The sequence below is a fragment of the Vombatus ursinus genome, unplaced genomic scaffold, assembly GCF_900497805.2.
Source record: "Vombatus ursinus unplaced genomic scaffold, bare-nosed wombat genome assembly UNPS02014924.1, whole genome shotgun sequence".
NCBI lineage: Eukaryota > Metazoa > Chordata > Mammalia > Diprotodontia > Vombatidae > Vombatus > Vombatus ursinus.
In genome coordinates, this window is record NW_020954702.1 from 6,182,011 (window position 1) to 6,199,647 (window position 17,637).

The window sequence follows — 17,637 nt, forward strand, 5'->3', positions numbered from 1 at the left end:
AAAATTCTTTGTTTTTAAAATATTGTTGTCATTGTAGAAATTGCTCTCCTCATTTTGTGCATTTCACTCCTCAACAATTCATGCAAGTCTTTCCAAGTTTCTTTGGAACCATCAATTTTATCATTTCTTATGGCACAATAGTATTCCAACATATTTGTATACCATAACTTTTTCAACTATTGCTCAATTTATGAACACACTCAGATTCCCATTTTTTGCTACCTCTAAAAAAGCTTTAAATATTTTTGAACATTCTTAATTAAGAGTTTCTTTTGTTTAGGATAAATCCTTCCCTTAATTCCTCTCGTTCCTCCTCTTCTCCTCTTTCCCTCCTATTTCCCTGTTGACTGAAATGTACTTCTGCATGTAATTATATGTATGTTCATGCATGTGTGTATATATGTGTGTGTATTTTTCCTTCCTTTTCACAGTTTAGATGAAAGTAAGGTTGAAGTGTTAGTTGCATTCTACTCCTTCCAATTTGTTTATATAGATGTCTAATTTCACACCCTGATTATGTGAGATAATTTCCCCTAAACTTTATTTCCTTTATTCTGCCGCTTTGCATTCCTTTTTCCAGTCTTCTTTTAAGATGATCAAGATATATCAGAACCACTGCCAGGCCTTGTCTATTTATGCTCCCCTTCATAACCCCTGATGATGGCATTAGAATATGAGCAGTTTTACCTTGTTTAGTTTCTTCTCATTATATATTTGTGTTTACCATTTTATGTTCATTCCTCTTAACTCATATGTTTGAAGTCAGTATGCAGCTCTAGTCTTTTCATAAAGATTGTTAGTAAGCCAATATTGCATTGAAGGTCCATTTCCCATGCCAGTCTCCTCTCTGCCCGCATAGTATTATACTCAAGTTTTGCTTGGTAAATAATTTTTGGCTATATGCCTATACCCTTTGGTTTCTGGAATACTGTATTTCAAATTCTCCACTCCTTTATAATGGTGGCTAATAAATAATTGCTATCTGACAGGGGCTCCTTGGTATTCGAATTCTTTGCTTGACAGCTACTTACACTTTATTTTTTTTTTAACCTGAAAAGTCTGGATTTTGGCTATGATGTTTCCAGGAATTTTTATTTTGAGGTTTCTTTTAGGATATTTATGGGAGTTTTTATTTTGGGGGTTTCTTTGAGGAGGTGACCATTGGTCTCTTTCTATAGTTCTACTTTGTCCTCTAGTTCTAAGAGATATGGGCAGTCTTCTTTTAAGATTTCTTGATATAGAATTCTAGCCTCGTTTTTTAGTAATAGTGCTCAGATAATCCAAGGACAATTTTTTTCTTCTCAATCTGTTTTCTAGGTGTGTTGTTTTTATGTGATATCTTACATTTTCTCCTATATTTTCAGCTTCTTGACTTTGCTTTCATATCTCTTGTTCGTGTCATTGGCTTCTTCTTTTTTTTCCCATGTCATTGACTTCTATTTGGTCTGTTTTAATTTTCAGGGGATTTTTTGCTTGGACAAAATTTTGTTCCTTTTGTTTCAAGCTATTAATTCCATTTACAAATCTTTCTTCTATATCTCTCATTTTGTTTCCACTTTTTTCTTGAAGTGCTCTCATTTCATTTATAAAGACATTTTAAAATTCTTTTTAACTCTTGCTTCATCTCTCTCCAGGGATTCTAGTTAAATTTAGGTAGTTAGGCGGCACAGTGCATAGAGCATTAGTCCTGGAGTCAGGAATACTTGAGTTCAAATCCAACCTCAGACACTTGCCAGCTATTTGACTTTAGACAAGTCGTTTAACCGCTACTTGCCTCAGTTTCCCCATCTGTAAATGGAGATTATAATAGCACCTGCTATGTAGGGTTGTTGTGAGGATCAATGAGATAGTAATTGCACAGCACTTAGCACAGTGCCTGGCACATAGTTGTTCCTCCTTCATTTTCAAAGAGGACCAAAAACATCATGGGGCAATGTCTTGACTTGTGCATGAATTGGATTTAAGTGAGGAAGAGTTCCACAAAGTTTTCAGCCTCACTCTGTCTTCCTGAATCATTGAAGTCCAGTGGCAAGACAAAAGTCAGGAAGACTAATGATGACCCAGGATGCAGCGGATGACCTTGGTGTTTGTGATTATCTGACAGTGCCCACTTTAGCTGCCTTCACGGTTGTTGGAAGAAATTGTTCTCATTCATTCATTCTGCCAGGAAGAAGTCTTCATATGCTTGGGGTAGACATCCCTCTAATTTGCCAACAGGTTTGAGGCCTGTTGGTTACCCTCAACCTGGTTTAACTCATTTGCCAAAATGGTTTTACTAGGTGTGGCTATTTTGGCACGCTACAGCTTCTTGGAGCCACAAGTAAGAGTTGGGTGAAAGATGGACACCGAAGGTAGGTGGGCAGCCTCCCAAAGGGCTCAGTAAGCTCTCACGCTAAAGGTGCTAGTCCTCCCGACCGACCCCTGCTCCCAGTTCTGTAAGCTCCTTTGTTTGGTTCTGAGTATTAATAGAATACTACAGTACTTAGCCCCTATCAACTAGCTAGAAAATTCTGTTGGTTCAGAATAGTTAGAAGGGAAGAATTGTAGGCTCCCTTTTGGTCCAGAATTCCTGCCTTCATAGATTATTCCTCTGCTAACTTCAGACTGAGCTAAGTGCTGTCACAGCCTCCTCTGCTTCTGGGGTCTGAGCTGCTTGCTTTTGATCTTTCTCTTTCTTGCTCTTTTCTCAATATACTGCTTAGGGTCTCCCTACCAGAGAATACCATCCTTAGGATGCAGGCCCCCTTCTCAGTCTGCCATGGATCTGTAACTCAGAACTGGTGGTGGCTACCAAAGTTTACACTTGCCTACCTGTTCCCACACCCCTGTGAGGATGTGGGACTTCATCTCCACTTGAGCATTAATGTGCTCTGCCTGGCATGCTCCTGGCCAGACCACAAACCCAGTCAATCAATAATTATTTATTAAGCACCTACTATATGCCAGGCACTGTGCTAAACACTGGGGATACAGAGAAAAGCAAAAGATACTCCTTGCCCTTAAGGAGCTCACAATCTATTGAGGGAGACAACAAACATACAAATATATACAAACAAGTCTCTCTCTCTCTCTCTCTCTCTCTCCATAAGACATACATACATATATATATATATATATATACACATATATATATTACATCTATATATCTACATGTACATATACATACACACGCACATATGGAAATAATTAACAGAGGGAAGGCACTACAATTCAGAGGAATTGGGAAAGTCTTCCTGTAGAAGGTAGGATTCTAGCTGGGATTTGAAGGGAGCCAAGAGGCAGAGATGAAGAAGGAGAGATTTCCAGGCATAGGGAACAAATAAGGAGGCTAAGACTTTCCCACTTCCAATACTTTACCTGGGCTTCTTGTGGGGACTCTGTCCTATTTGAGTTTTGCCCCTTGGAAATATCTCAAACCAAAGTATTTCCTCATGGAATTAAGATTTTTCCCTTCATTTGATGTTTAGAGAGTTTGCACTTGAGTCAAGCTCTACATATGAATGGTGCCTACCTGGTCTTGAGTATAGTGGATCTGACTAGGCCCCTCAAAGGGATTGTAAGACTACTCTGAGACTGGCTTCAGTACTGTTTGGCTCACTAAGTTACTCTCCCACCGTTAGAATGCAAAACGTAATAAAGAAGAAAATGACAAATACAGGAGCCAGATTGTCAAAAGATTTAAGAGAGTGAGAGGAAAGGAAGTGGAGGCACCTATTGTAAATGCCCTTCTCAAGGAGTTTAGCTATGAAAGGAAAGACAGATATGGGATGATAGCAAGGATAGATAGATGAGGTGAGGATGGTGGAGACGTGGGCATATCTGCAGGCAATAGAGATGCATCCAGTAAACAAGGAGAGATTGAATATAAGTTACTGTGGGGAAATATGGGGAAGAGAGGAGGGAAGGGATCACTTTTTCAATGGATTTGCCCTGGCAAGGAGAAGGGCCACCTCACCATATGAGATGGGTAAAAGTGCAGACAGTGGCTGAAAGCATCTGAGACATGTGAATTGAATAAGAGGGAAGAAGAGGAAGTTCTTTTCATATGGTCTTAATTGATTCAGTGAAATATGAAGCATGATTCTCAGCTAAAAGAGTGGAAGAAGGGGAGCTATGAGAAGTTTGAAGAAAGATGAAAAGGTTTGGAAGAACTGCTGTGTTGAATGGGATAGTGAGTTAATTAATGAGGTGTAAAAGGATCCCTAGATTTTTTTTTTTTATCACAGGCTACATTTTTTCCCTTTAGACGTTCATTTCCAGCTTTTTCAATTTATTTTCCTGAGATTGCATTATTTCATTTCTCTAATATTCTCTTTATCTGAATGTATTATATTTTTGCACTCATACATTTCATTTGTTGGTTTCACTGACATAATTGGGCAAAACAGTTTTGAATAATTTTTTCTGTTTCACTCGTTGTGAATGCTGTTGAGTCATTTATTTCAGTTGTGACCAACTCTTTGTCACCCCATTGGGGTTTTCTTGGCAAAGATACTGGAGTGGTTTGCCATTGCCCTCTCCAGCTCATTTTACAGATGAGGAAACGGAGGCAAACAGGATTAAGTGAGTGTCCGAGGCCAGAATGAACTCAAGATAAATCTTCATGACTCCAGGCTCAGGACTCTATTCACTATACCTAGCTGCCCTTTTGTTGTGAATGCTTTTTTTTCAATCACTTTTGATTCAGATAATTTGGTTTCTCCTCTTTTTAAAATCTTTTTTATTTTTATTTCTATTTTATTGTTTAACTGTAGTTTTTAAATGTATTGGTTTTTTAGGGTTTTTTTTTTAGTTGCATGCCTAATTCATTGATTTCTACTTTCCTTTACTCATGAAAAATTTTAGAGATATATATTTTCCTTTAAGGATTGCTTTGGATGCCTCTTACAAATTCTGATATGTTGTCATCACCTTTAATGAATTTATTTATCCTTTTTACTATTTGTTATTTGACCCACCAATTCTTTAAGATTAAGTGACTTAGTCTTCAATTAATTTTTAACTTCTTCTTCAATGGCCTTTTATTGAATATAATTTTATTGGATTGTAGTCTGCAAAAGATGCTTTTAATGTTTTTGTTTTCTGCATTTGTTTGTAATGTTTTTAAATCCCAACACATGGTCAGCTTTTAAAGTTGTAACTCATAGAGAATATGTACACTTCTTTTGACTCCCATTCAGTAATCTAAAATTCTATTCAGGTCCTTAGTTTCTTTCTTTCTTAAATGTATCTTAAATACGGATATTAATTCAGTGTCTATGATACCTTTATGCAAAATGGAGTTTCCATTTTTATCCTTCTTAGCCAAGTCTGACTTTGCTTTTGCCTTGTCTGAGATCATGATTGCTACCCTTGCTTTGGAAAAAAAATTCAGCTGAAGCATAATACCCTTTGCTTAGACCCTTTAACTCTGAGCAAAATTTTATGTTTGAAATGTGTGTCTTACAAACAGATTGTTAGATTCTGCTTCCTAATATATTCCACTCTCCTCTTCCATTTTGTAAGTGAGTTTATCTTATTCAAGTTCATGGTTATGACCATTGTGTATTTTCTTTCATCCTATTCACTTACAGTATTTCCTGCCTCCCTTTTACAAAGAAGAGGTTAGTGAATGATAGCACTAGTGAGCTATGTTTGACACAATCTACTTCTATTCCCTTCTTCCCTTCACTCAGACACCAACCATAGGGTCTTAGACTTTCCTGCTTTCCTTTAAACCCCTTTCTTGATCCACCCTCTGAAGTTAGAGCTTACTTATGACTAAACCTTGTATTAGTCCATGCTTCTTATTCTCCCATCTCCTCTTTCAGTTCTCTTTTAATATACTGTTGAACTGAATGCATTTGTTGTGTATACATACACATGCATACATGCTTTGTGTAAGTGTCTTTTTTTGACTAGTTCAGATGAGTTTCAAGTGGTTTTCACTGCCTCCTCCTCTCCTTCCTAGTGTAGTCTTCTACTTGTGCACCCAGATTATGATGGTACTTTTCCTTCCCCTTCTTTTTTTTTCTATTGTATTCCTTTTTACCTCCCTTTTCTTTCTTCTTGAAAAAGATCATTGAAACATAACAAAACCACTCCCAAGCCCTTTATCTTATTTATTTCTGTCTCCTAGATCCTTGATATTAAGGTTCTGATGGGGATACTTGTTTCTTCACCTATATTAGAATGTAAATACTTCATCACTGTAAAGTCCCTTTCAATTGTTCAAATGTTTACTTTTTTGGATTTCTCTTGATTTCTGTGATGGGGTAATGGGGCCTGGACCCTTAAAAGAAAAAGACCGTATCTTTAAAAGCAGCCCATTCACCCCTCCTGAAAAGGGGTGGAGCCCACTTTTAGCCAGAAACATCTAAATCCTCTGGGCTTTCTCTGTAATAAACTTTCTTGATACTAAAAAAAAAAAAAAAAAAAAAAGCCCCCCAGTCCCTGAACTTTCCCACACATTTCAGCAGCCCAGATCACTGGCATTTTGCCCGAGGCATCTGGTCCATTCCAGCTCACCTAGACACTGAATAATCCTTTTAACAGCCCTTTCACTGTGGCTATCTGACCACTTAATTCATTTCATTGTCTACATCTGATCCACTCTGACTACTTACCACTCTTTAATCTCATCAAGATTTTTTCACTGACCTTTTCTCCCTTTTTTGTATATAAGTATCAGTCCTATTCGCATCAAATTTACAGATTTACTAGGAATCTGCCCACCATACTGGTGTTACAATAAACCTCACTACTTTGACTGAAAGAAGGCTTGAGTGGTTGAATTCTTTCCAGGCAGGGTCACCCTGTAGCCTTACATTTTGGGGTTCCCAGCAACCCCAAATTACAACACTTGTGTTTATATTTCAATTTTTCTACTCAGTTTCAATCTTTTAATCAGTAATGGTTGGGAATATTCTATATGTAAATAGAAGATCTGCCTCTCCACCTCCCTCCACACATAGGTTGTATTCAGTTTTTGTCTGGTAAATTATCCTTATTTGTAAGCCTCTATCTTTTACGTTTTGGAATATTGTATTTGAAGCTCCTGTCCTTTACAGTGGTAGCAGCCAAATCTTGTGTCAACCTGACCTGTGACTCCTTGACCTTCCTTTACTCCTTTCTTGGCTGTGCTTCTGATTCTCTGACTTTGTGACCATGACTCAACTATCTTTTCATACTGCTTCCATGCCATCTCCCCCGCCTCATTGATGAGTTCCTCCTGGGGACCTCCATTTTGGACTTAACCACAATAGTTCTGTTTCATTCAACACTCAGTGATGCTTTTTACTTCTGTATTTTGCCAGTACCCTCCCTCTGGATATCTCCTTTCTTCCCATACTTTTTACCTCCCTTTAATCTGTTGTCCTTAAGTGCAGAGATTATCATTCTTTTTACTCGTATTTGTATCCCTCAGTATTTAGCAGTACAGTGTCTAGAACACTGTACATGCTTCATAAATGTTTGTTGCCTTGCTTTGTTACCTCTTGTGGCTGCTAGCAGAAGTTTTTGATTTAGAAGCTTTAGATTTTGGCTATGAAGCTCCTGGGACTTTTCATTTTGGAATTTCTTTTAGGAGGTGACCAAAGGATTCTTTCTGTTTTCACTTTTTCTTCTGATTCTAATAGGCTTAGATGATCTTTGTCACAATTGTTGAAATATAGTATTTAGGCTCTTTTTCTATATTTTTTACTTGACCTGTTTTCCAGATCAGTGTTTTAATGTGAAATATAATTTTCTTTTATTTTTTTAAATGTCTTTTAACTTTTATAATTTATTGTTGTTTCACTGAATCATTAACTTCTGTTTATTCCATTCTATATTCAGGGAGTGTATGACTTTGGTAAGGTTTGATACTTCTTGTATTCAGTTAATTCTCCTTCCAAGTCTTTCCACTAACCTTTTAAAATTTATGTTATCCAGAAAAGAAAAGGCTCTTACAGTAGAGGGGGAAATGGGGGAAGATGAGAGGGAATGAATGAATCTTATTCTCATAGGATTTGACTTAAGGAGGGAATACCATACACTCAATTGGGTATGGAAATCTGTCTTACCCTACAGGAAAATGGGGGGGAAGGGGACAAGAGAGCAGGGGGATGATAAAGAGGAGGGCAGATTGGGAAAGGGGGTAATCAGAAACAAATACTTCTGAGAAGGGACAGGGTCAAAAGAAAAAATAGAATAAATGGGGGGACGGCGGGATAGGATTAAGGGAAATAGAGTTAGTTTTTCACAATATGACTACGATGGAAGTGTTTTGCATAACTGCACATATATAACCTATATTTAGTTGCGTGCCTTCTCAATGAGGGTGGGTGGGGAGGGAGGAAGGGAGAAAATTTGTAACCCAAAGTTTTAAAAACACATGTTTTAAAAAAAATTGTTTTCACATGCAACTGGGAAATAATAAATACAGGAAATGGGGTACAGAAATCTATCCTGCCCTACAGGAAAATAGAAGGGGAAGGGGACAAAAGAAGGAGGGGAGAGATAGAAGGGAGGGCAGACTGGGGAAGAGGTATTCAGAATGCGGGAAGGGATGAGATGGGGTGAAAATCTGGAACTCAAAATCTTGTGGAAGTGAATGTTGAAAACTAAAAATAAATAAATTTAAAAAAAATGAAATTTATGTTATCATGGTTCTTCTGATCTTTTGAAGCTCACAAAGTTGTAGCCTGATTTGTTCCAACAGTCATTTGCCTAACAGCAGGAAAGACCAAGATAGGAAAACAGCTGCATGACTTGCTGGTAGCTTCATATCATGAGAGAGTAGGCTGCTGTAGGTAGGAACCTCTCTCCCAACCCAGAGGCTTAATAGCAATTGTTTGCTCAATCACCAGAAGAGAGATCTATGTTGTTCGTTAATGACTTTTATATGCACACTTTGTTCCAGCTCAGGGTTTCTTCAACACCTAAAAATTGGACAGGAAACAGTCAAAGAATTCCTACATTTCCTTAACTGGGGGAAGGGCCCTGTGGTAGAAATAGGCATTGCTGTTTGATATTTTAATGTTTATTAGGCTCCATTTTGTGACCAGAAGCTCATCTTGTAACTCTGAATTGTGTTTTAATTTTAATTCTGAATTTAAAAACCAAACCCCCACTATGCCTTGGCTCTCCATGACTGTGTATATATATATCTATATCTATCTATCTATATATAGAGATAGATAGATATATATATAGATATATATATAGATATATGTTTGTTTGTTTTTTTGTTAAGGTAATTGGGTTCAAGTGACTTGTCCAGAGTCACACAGTAAGTATTACATGTCTAAGGCCAGATTTGAACTCAGGTCCTCCTGACTCCAGGGCTGGTGCTCTATCCACTGTGCCATCTAGCTGCCCCATGACTGCGTATCTTGATAAGCAGCTGAGCTGGCCAAGGTCAGACCACTGGATGGGCTTTCACTTACCCTGCACTGGGAGTAGGTCCCTCACTACTGTGTAGCTGGGTGGGGGAAGGTTCTTGAAGATCCTTATAAAAACCCCATTAAAATTCCTAGTCAGTGGAGCATTCACTGTCAGTCCTGTGACTTTTTCCCACCTTCAGCAAATACCTGGGGATAAGCCCTTCCAGGTACTACCAAATTCCCTAAGACCCCTAATCCTAGTTATTCTTTCTCTCTCCCCTCCCCTTTTCTTTCTTAGAGGTTTTGCTGCTTGCATTGCTGACCTCTGGACCTCGTTTATGCCCACCACTGACATCTAGTTGTGGTGTCAACATGTCACTAACAAAGCCTTCTATAATGATTCTTGGAGTCAACTCTTCTTATCAAAATCCAGACAAACTACCTGGATGCATAATAAGCCAAACCTGGGCCACTGGCACCTCTCCTTAGATCATGAGCCACAGAACTGAGCTGAAAGCGTTTCTAGGCAGCCATGCCTCCATGGAGAGCAGGACAGGCAGCTCTATTGCTACCCTCTGTCTTCTCTGGAGAAAGCAAGGGCTAGGTCACTGAACATCCTGCTGCAATGGCAGGGAATTATTTCCCTCTGAAATCCACAAGTCATTGACCAGGGCTGGGATTTGGAACCTTAGCAGCTCTATCTTCACAGGCAAGGTCTCCTACCTTCACTGAAGAAAGCAAGGGCTGTATTTGGACTCCATGCCCCAGTGACAAGGAACTCCTTTTCTACAGAGCCTTTTAGATCCATGAGCTGCTGATCAGGGCTAGGATCAGGACTTTGATGCCTGACATTCGTGCTCCAATGTCATGGTCAAAGCGATACCTGTATTGACACAGACCTCTTCATTTGACATGGTCACACCCTTCGAGAAACAGGTTCCCAAAGGATCCACATGGATTGGGACCAGGTAGAGACGCTCTGACCTACGCTCTGAAGACTGAATCCTCATTAGCTAGTACTTTATAAATACCTATATCTGGGAAAGGAACTGCAAATAGGCATAAATTCGACCCAAAATTTAATACAACCCTAGATTTAGGACCAGAAGAGACACCAGAGGTTCTATAGTCCAAACTCCTCACTTTGTAGATGAGGAAATTAAAGCCCATAAAGGTTAAGTGACTAGCCTGACTTACATAGTAAGAGCCAGGATTTAAACCTAGGACCTCTGATTCTAGACAGCATGCTTTCAACTGCATCATGATGGCTGAGAACGTGGAAAGAAGAGAGCAGTTTGCATTTTGGAAATTTAACAGTGGCATTTAATGAGCCTACACTGTTCCTCTGAATGAAGACCTATTTGCCAATACAAATGAGGGTCTATGATTTGATGCCTTGAAATAGTACAATTTCCAGGCAATTAAAATTTCCCAATTGCCTAAAGGGCAATGAAGATCAGTGGGTGCAAGTAAACTGCACCATATTTCTAATAAAGACTTATGCTCAAGAATAGGAGAAAGGGGGAATGTATGATCAGAAAGTAAAATAAGCTAATTTTGGGATTAAGAAGATCCTGCCTCACAGTTTTAAAGAGGTAAGTCCCTGAACAATGGCACAGCTACATTCAAGCCAGGTGGGGGGAATTGATCCATCAGCCTCTACAATATATTTAGCTAAAGTACAGATTTCTTTGTTGTGGGCATAACAGAAGACTTTGCACTGATGGTAAAGTTCCTGGCATCACCATAAGAAATACACAAAATACACTGATAGGGAGGCCTTGTGTCCTGAAATCTGGCAGGTTACTTTTACTGCCAATTGACACCTACTTGATGGATTCCTGCTTAGTTGCTAATTTCTTAGTTTTTAGTTCCATAAAAAGAGCTGCTAAAAACATTTTTGTACATAAAAGATCTTTTCCTTTCTTTGATCTATTTAGAATAAGGCTTAGAATGATACTACTAGGTTAAAGAATATACATTTTAGTAACTTTCAGGGCATTATTCCAAATTGCTTTCCAGAATGGCTATACCAAATCACAGCTGTTGGATCTTAATAAAAATTAAAAAGTTTTCCTTCTCATTGGTTATGTCCAAAAATGTATGTCTCATTCAGCACCTTGAGTCCATCACCTTTCAGGCGTTGGGTGGCATGCTTCATCAGTAGTCCTGTGGAATCATGGTGGGTCATTGCCAGTCAGTTTTCTTAAGTATTTTAAAGGTTTTTTTTTTGTCTCCACAGTTTTATTATTGTAAAATTTTTTCTAGTAGTTCTGCTAATGTAGTTCTGCATCAGTTCACATAATTTTTCCCAGATTTCTCTGAAACTCTGCTGTTCATTATTTTTTTAATTTAATTTTCAGTTCTGAATTCTCTCCTTCCTTCTGCCCCCTACTCACCCATTGAGAGTGCTAGAAAAACAAATCACAAAAAGTCTAGTCATGCAAAACAAATTCCCACATTGGCAAATTTTTTTTTTAAAAAAAGAAAATATTTCATTCTGAACTCTGAATCTATTATTTCTTTATCTAAAGGAGGATAGCAGATTTTATCATCAATTCTTTGGAACTGTGATTGGTGTTGATCAGAGTTACTAAGTCTTTCAAAGTTGATTATCTTTACACTATTATTGAATGTGTAAATTATTCTTCTGGTTCTTCTCACTTCACTTTGCACCAGTTCATTTAAGTCTTTCCAGGTTTTTCTGAAACTATGCCCTTTATCATTGCGTACAGTACAATATTATTTCATTACATTTATATGCCATAATTTATTCAACCATTCCCAAGTGATGGGTACCCTCTCCATTTCCAGTTCTCTGCCACTAGAAAAAAAAGATGCTATAAATATTTTTGTACATCTTGAGTCTTTTTTTTTTTAAAAATCTCTTTGGGGTATAGGCCTGGTAGTGGTAGTCTTGGGTCAAAAGGTACGCACAGTTTAATAGCTTGTGGGGCATATTTTTAACTGCTTTCCAGAATGGATGTACTAATTCATAGTTCTCTCAATAGGGCGGTAATGTACCTGTTTTTCTGTAGCCCCTTCAACTTGTCATTTTTTTTGTCAACGTTTCCAATCTGATGGGTGTAAAATAGACCTCAGGGTTTTTAATTTGCATTTCCCTAATTATTATTGAGAATTTTTAAATATGATTGTTAATAGCCTAGATTTCTTCCATCGAAAATAGCTTGTTCATATCCTTTGATCATTTATCAATTGGAGAAATGCTCTTATTCTTATAAATTTGCATTGGTTCCCTATATACCCTGGAAATAAGACCTGTTTCACAGAAACTTACTGCGAAGGTTTTGTGTTTGGTTCCCCCCACCCCACCCCCAATCAAGTGTTTTAATGGGTATACTGTTTCCATATTCACTTTGTCCTTTGGTTCTAATAAACCTGGGCTGTTTTCATTTATGAATAGCTAGGCTTTTTTGTTTTATCAGCTTTCAGAGATTCTGATGATGCTTAAATTACCTCTGACCTTTTTTCCATTTTTTTTTAACTATTACCTCTTGTGTGTTATTTTAAAAATTTTAATATTTCTTACTAACTCATGAAGCCATTAACTTACTTGGTTTTCAGTAAGTCTATTTCTTGGATATGGCTCAATCCCTTCCTGATATAAGGTACGCTCCTTCCAATTCTCTCTTCCAGAGATTTTATTTTTTTATTTCTTGGTATTCATAGAGTCTTTTTGGGACACTAACTTTTTCCTTTGAGTTACTGCTTACAATTGTTACCATATCATTTGCTCCTTCTTTGGGGGACTCTGTGGATCTACAACAATTTTTATACTATTTTTTTCTTTGATTTACTCATCTCTTCAGCTGGAGTTCCTGACTTGGAACTTTGTGCCAAGGTCAGGTTCCACCAAGTTGTGCTTTTTCGGGGAGAGGTCAGGTTATATGACCAACTTGTTCTCACCCTGAATTCCTGTGCTTGACTTCTGCCTCCTGGGGTTGATTCCCACTGGATCTCTGAGGTTGTGATGGATCCTTAGGGAACTTTCTGGCATGTTAAGACAGAGGTCAGGGACCCTGAAGGCCATGAGTCTAGCATGGCCCAGTCTAAGAACTGCCCTGCCACTCTGGCTGCTGCCCAGTTCTTGGGCTCTACTCTGTCTTTGACTGAACTGTGAAGCTAGGGTTTTGTTTTTGCATGTCTGGGCACCCACTTTGCTAGTGGCCCCCTTTCCTATTTTCCTTGGGTTTGTCTTGACATTTTAATGCAATCCTAAGGGGGAAAAAGAAATCACTTTAGAGTTTCTAATTTATTTCTTAATCATTATTTAGTCTGGTATGAATTCAGGTTTTTGTTGAAGTAGTATAAGCTGGGCAGTCTGCTTGCTATTCAGGCAGCTATCTGGGCCATAGTCCAAAGGTGTGATGTTGATGATGAGCCCACAAAGGAGATTAAGGAGTGACCAGACAGGATGAAGAACTTACTCTTTATCTCAAAATATCTCAAAACCCCTTGATGTCATCTCCCACTGTCTTTCTTTTCTCCAGATCCTGATAATATGTGTCCTCTTCACCAAAACCAACCCCATTTCACATGCCTTTGCTCTCATCTTCTCCCTCCTTTGCCTTCAGAATGCATCCTCAACCATACCTCATCTTAAATCTTCAACCTCTCCCTATCTACTGCATCTTTCTCTATTGACTTCAAAATGCTCAACCCTTTAACTTTCTTAAAAAACTTTACTAGACTCTACCAACAAAATTCCTTTAAAAAAATTGTCTACACCTCATGTACAAAAATATTTATAGCAGCTCTTTTTGTGGTGGCAAAGAATTGGAAATTGAGGGGATGCCCATCGACTGGGGAATGGTTGGACAAATTGTGGTATATGAATGTAATGGAATATTTTGTGCTATAAGAAATGATAAGCATGTGGATTTCAGAAAAACCTGGACTTACATGAACTGATGCTGAGTGAAGTGAGCACAATCAGGAGAACATTGTACACAGTAACAGCAATGTTATGCTGTGATCAACTTTGACAGACTAAGGTCTTCTCAGCAACACAATGACCTAAGACAATTCCAAAAGATTCATGATGGAAAATGCTATCCACATACAAAGATAGAAGTATGGAGTCTGAATGCGGATCGAAGCATAGTATTTGCTCTTTTTTCTCCTTTCTCATGGTTTTCCCCTTTTGTTCCCTTCTTTCTCAACATGACTAATATGGAAATATGTTTAATATGATTGTACACGTATAACCTATATCAAACTGCTTGCCATCTTGGAGTGATGGGAGGGGAGGGAGGGAGAAAAAATTTGGAACTCAAAATCCTATAAAGATGAACGTTGAAAACTATCTTTATATGTAATTGGAAAAAATAAAATACTATTAAGTTAGGGAAAAAAGACTATATACTGTCTCTTTCTTCTCTTTTTCTTTGTAATCCTATGTATTTTGTTTTTTAATATTCTATTTTTTCCCCAACTGCATGTAAAAACATTTAACATTCATTTTTTAAATTCTCAGTTCTAAATTCTCACCCTCTCTCCCTACTCCCCCCCTTCCCTTAGATGGTAAACAATCTGATATAGATTATACATGTGTAATCATGTAAAACATTTCCATGTTGTGGAAGAAAAGCAGAACAAAAAAAAGTGAAAAATAGTATGTTTTGGTCTATATTCAGATACCATCAGATCTTTCTCTGGAGACAGATAGCATTTTTCATTATCAGTCCTTTGTGATTGTCTTGGAACACTGTATTGCTGAGAACAGCTAATTATTTACAGTTGTTCACTGCACAGTATTGCTGTTACTGTGTATAATGTTCTCCTGGTTCTGCTCACTTTACTTTGTATCAGTTCATGTTTAGTCTTTTTTTCTGACAGCATCCTGCTCATCATTTCTTATAGCACACAATAGTATTCTATCACAATCATCTAACCACAACTTGTTCAGCCATTTCCCAATTGATGGGTATCCCCTCAATTTCCAATTCTTTGCCACCACAAAAAGAGCTGCTAATATTTTTATACAAATAGGTCCTCCCCCTCCTTTTTTTTCTTATTTCATTGGGACCCAGAACAAGTAGAGGTATTGCTGGATCAAAGAATATGCAATTTTATAGCTCTTTGGGCCATATTTCCAAATTGCTCTCCAGAATGGTTGGATCAGTTCACAAGTCCAACAATGCATTAGTGTCCCAATTTTCCCATATCCCCTCCAAAATTTATCATTTTCCTTTTCTGTCATATTAGCCAATCTGACAGGTGTGAGGTGATACCTTAGAGCTGTTTTACTTTGCATTTTCTCTAATCAACAGTGATTTAGAGTATTTTTTCATAAGACTATAGATAGCTTTGATTACTGTATCTGAAAACTGCCTATTCATATTCTTTGACCATTTATCAATTGGGGAATGCCTTGTATTCTTATAATTTTTACTCAGTTCACTATATTCTTGAGAAATGAAACTTTTATCAGAGATACTTGCTGTAAAATTTTTCCCCCAGTTTTCTGCTTTCCTTTTCATCTTGGTTGTACTACTTTTTTTTTCCTTTTGGTGTATGCAAAACCTTTTTAATTTAATATAATCAAAATGATCCATTTTATATTTTGTAATCCTCATCTTGTTTGGTCCTAAATTCTTCCCTTATCCATAGATCTGACAGGTAAACTATTCCATGCTCCGCCTTAACTTACTTATAGCATTACTTTTTATGTCTAAATCATATACCCATTTTGACCTTATATACATGTATATAGTGAGATGTTGATTTATATCTAGTTTCTACCATACTGTTTTGCAGTTTTCCCAGCAGTTTTTGTCAAATAGTGAGTTTTTGTCCCAAAAGTTCTCATTTTCTTAAAATCTTTTGCAATATAGCTTCTGACTTCATTAACTTAACTAAATCTGCTCTCTTTAAAGTTATCAGCAGTCTCTTAACTACTAAATCTGATAGTCTCTTCTCAGCCCTCATGCTTCCTATTTGTTGCATTTGACACCACTGACCATCTTTTCTTCCTAGATTCTATTCTTATAGTTTTTATGACTTCTCTCCAGTTTCTCCTCTTACCTATCTGACCATTCTTTATCCATATCATGCTCTCTGTGTCCCCCAAAACCTTTTAATGTTATATACATATATATTTTTATATATCATCTATATGCATATGACTCAATCTATGACTCACAGCTTATATTGTAAATATTTGTTCAAGTCTCTCCCCTAAGCATTAGTTCTGTACCCTCAATTACCTATTTGATATTCCAAACTGACTGTCCTAAAGATATCTCAAACTCAATATGCTCAAAACTGAATTAATATAACCTACTATTTGCCTATAATCTAAGTGTATCTGTATCTTCCTAATACAGGAATTGTTTAATTAAAAATCATTCCAAATTTAAGAAACAAAACTGGATTTAACAATAGGCAAAATCTACTGACTTTAAGTTACGATTTCTGGAACTCTAGGAAGGTCCTGCTGCTTCCCAAATATCATTCTCACCAGCATCTGGTTAATGCCTTACATCCAATCAGAGTTTTCTTTTAGCTTAAAGCTTACTAAGACCTATCAAAAAATAAATGTCTCTAGAAAGTATGACGCTATGCTATTCATCTTTTATACCTTAGAATTGGTTTCATATACTTTCCTACTGGCAGATTTTGATGGAGGAAGAAGAAAAAGAATATAAGGGTATTAGTCACTTAAGGAAAAGGACAAAGGTAGGAGAAAGAGTGAAGAATAGAGACAGTTTACAAGGCCAAAGATAATCTTCATCTATTACACAATTTTTGCCTAGGGCTAACCCTTATCACAAAGTTACTTTAAGAAGAGCATCCACTAATTACAGTATTTAGGGGAATGTACCCTCAAACTAATGGCTAAATGCTACCAACTAGTACTTTCTAACTGTTCACAAATATCATATTTATAACAACTCCTCTAACAAGAAATACAAAGTTCCATCAAGATAGCAAAGTGAATGAACTCAGATCCTCAATTTCTACTTTGCAGATGAAAACACCTTGAGATAAATAAATATAAAAATAAGTGCAGAAAAAGGTTTGAGATAAACCAAAGAAACTCAAAAGATAACAGCCCCTCATATGCCATAATAAATTACAAGTACATACTTGACTTAAAAAATAAAAGGTCAGATCATTTTATAAATAGGCTATGAGAATTTTTAACCAAAGGGCAGAGTAAATAAAATATAAAACAGATCATTGAGATTACACGAAATTGAAAAGCTTTTTCACGAAGAAAATCAATAGTGCCTAGGATAAAAAGGGAACTGAAAAAAATTTTTTTGCA